A 3,581-nucleotide genomic window follows, 5' to 3' on the forward strand; every position below is an offset into this window, starting at 1 on the left:
ATATATATATATATATATATATATATAACAGAAAAAATATATAATAACAATGGGAAACCCGTGGTTCTCGTTGGTATGTCTTTAATTAAATACATAACAAAAAATGAAGAAGCAGAGATGAGGGTAGCACTAACGATCGATTCAATTTACTGGTTTAAGTAAATCTCACCAGAATGCGAATATAGATAGATGCAGTGATGACGCTCTCTTCATAATTGAAAAAAGAAAAATCAAATAGGAAACTAGAGTTTACCAAGAAAACACTACCTAAATTCTTCAAAAATGTTGTAGTATCTATCTCTATTCAAAAGGAACACACCTTTATTAACTACTTAGACACAACCTGCAATCTACCTACAGGACTCTCTGAACCCTACATGAAACCTAACACGAAGCTGAAATACATAAACGCTGCAAGTAACCACCCCAACTTTATTAAGAGGAGCCTAGTACAGAGCATTAACAATAGAATATCATTCTTCTCTTCCAACATAGACATCTTTAACAGACATAAAAAAAGCCTATAACTCCACACTACGGAAAGCAGGATATAAACAAAATGCCATATACCTAAACCCTAATCACCCTATAAAAAGCCTCAATAACAGGAACCCGCTCACTAATACCACTAACTCCAACAACACACCATACACCACCACAAACTACAACAACAATCACATATTTATGGGTAACACCAATAGAAACAACGCTTGTATGAACAATGTCAAGGCCTATACACAAAGTACTAACAACAACGAAGATAACCGCAACACTAACACCAACACACTGATGTTAAATAAGATTTAAAATATTAACGTATCTAATAACACAAAGTACGCAAATAAGTCCCAAAATAACAGCACCTACAAAAATAATAGTATAAACCTATACAGCGGTATCAACAACACTAAAGTCATCCAAGTAACTAATATGAACCCTGTTTATAGCAAAAAACTAGGCCTTTGAACCCACATGAACCCTACGACAGTAACACAAATAGGACAGGCAAAAGCATCACTAAAGTAAAACATAACTATGGATATAACCAAGGTATATAAAACCATAACTTCACACGAATTACGAACAAGGAGTGAAGATTCTACACTAAGAAAAACAACACAAAAAATAAACAAAATAGCGATGATATCCGGTTCGTAATCGCCTACACTATGCACCTCAAATCAAATATGGTTCGCTCATTAATGAAAATCATAGACAAACACCTAAACGTTAATAATACATACACAGAATTATTTAGGAATAAAATCAGAATAGGCCACAGTCTGACTAATAACTTAGTCACAATAGTAGCATCAATGAATAATAAAAAAATAAAAACTTCATTAATTCTACGAAACTAGAAAGATAGTGAACAATAAAAGTAATAAGCAACCTACTAATAGGACTAAGCACCCCACTAACGCGACGCCTCCTGCTAACATAGGTACAGCACTGAATGATAATTGCCCCCACAATACAACACGGACGTAGATACATCGAATTATTTATGCGGATGTAGGGACTGAACAAAGTGCCATTTCTCAAATAGATGTAAGATAAATAACGTAGTTTAAAAACGTGACGTCCGCACAAACCAGCCGAAATCATACATAGGTGCAAATAAGAATCAAATGCTTCTCAGATATAATACGCATCTGTACAGCTTCAGAAACAGGAATAAGGCTAACTCAACAGGGCTAAATGCCTGCATTTGGGAACTTAAGGATTAAAGAATATATTTCAGCTTAAACTGGCGTATACTCACAGAAACAAGCTCCTACAACACCGCAGTTAAACGCTGCGATCTCTGCCGATCAGAACGCCCTGCTATACTTACGGCTTAGCAAACTCTTCTCAACAGGAAATTTGAGAACAACAAATTTCGTCTTCACGTTGGCCTTTAGGCATTTTCGAAATGCCGGTAGAATAGCCTTCCTTGTCTTCATGCATGCCTCTATGCGTTCATGATCCCAAACTAGAATACTCACCTAAATAAGTATAATTAACTGGGTAACACATTAAACATATGAATAATCACCCCACAAACCCACTCGCCCAAACATTCCATGATAATACATTTTGCAAACACATCGGGTCCCGCCTAGCAATAAGAACATCCTAAACTGTAGCAATAAAACAATTATTAGCCATAACAAATCACCCAATATTTGGTATGAGTTAGCTCCCTTTTCAACCTGGAAGAGTTACCCCTTCAGTTACACCGCCGGTGTTACTAATCATAAAATGGAACACACATGGAAAAAAATGTGTTTAATTAAACTAGGAAACGCGCACCTAAATAATATTCACCCCGCACAAATTACCCAACGAAACTAATTAATCTACCACTAGCAAACCCCTACCCAACGAATTTACCAGCGCAAGCACAAAAATTTAATGCAAGAATTACCGCTTTGCTTACATTGTGTGAGTGTGTATGTATGAATGGTGGGTGAGTGTGTTATGAATGTGTGGGCGAGCTGAAAAATATGTAGACCTCGGTGTGTGTATGTGCGTGACCCATTGCCTACATTATGTGGATTGATATACGTTAGCTGTACTGGCATATCTGTCTGCGGACTTGTGTACGCATGTCTGCGGATATCATGTGTATGTGCACACGTATTGTCCTGGGTGTGTGCGTGTATGTGTACAAGAAAACTAGTGTATCTATTGTGCATATGTATATGTATATATATATATATGTATGTATATATATATATATATATATATATATATATATATATATATATATATATATATATGGGGGGGGGTTGTGTGTGTGTGTGTGTGCGTGTGTGTGTGTGTATGCATGTATGTATGAATAGATAGATAAATAGATAGATAGATGGATATATAGATAGATAGATAGATAGACAGTTAGATAGATAGATAGATATACATATTTATACATATTTTATGTATTTTCTATGAATTTGTTGTAATTTCATAATCTTTAAATATCAAAGCAATGGAAAGTTTCATAACTAAACGCGTTCTTCGTAATCGACATCTCGGAATAATCTGAAATTTGTATATTTTATATGCGCCATAAGTCCTTCTCGGTGTTTTCCGTTAAGATTTAAAGAAATTAAAGCTAATGAGGTATTTATATGTTTTACATAATGTCCTTTTCATATTCTCTTTATAAATTAACATGTTTATCCAACTCCGAAAGCAACGCGTACGAGAGTAAAAATCCTATGCATCGTAACGAAGCAATCCATGATATACCATCGCAAGTAGATTATGATAATTTTTTAAACATCAATTATGTTATGAAAATATAAATTACTAGCTGTTTTTTCCCGGTTTCACTCGGGCAGTGTGGTGGATTTAGTTAAAGGCTATTTCCTATGTATATTTTGAATAATAAAAAGAACTAAAAATTAAAAAAAAAATCCAAATACAAAAATAAGTAAGAACAACCCAAAAACAATACGATGCTAAGGATTTTGCGGGTCGATATTGTAAAACTAACTTCACGTGTGTATCCATAGCCCCATGTAGTCACGGAACCTTATTTGTGGTATAACCTCGCTTTAAAAGAAAAATATATGGTAGTGCGGTTGTTGTATTGG

This window comes from Octopus bimaculoides, chromosome 1 (genome assembly GCF_001194135.2).
Source record: "Octopus bimaculoides isolate UCB-OBI-ISO-001 chromosome 1, ASM119413v2, whole genome shotgun sequence".
Classification (NCBI taxonomy): Eukaryota; Metazoa; Mollusca; class Cephalopoda; order Octopoda; family Octopodidae; genus Octopus; species Octopus bimaculoides.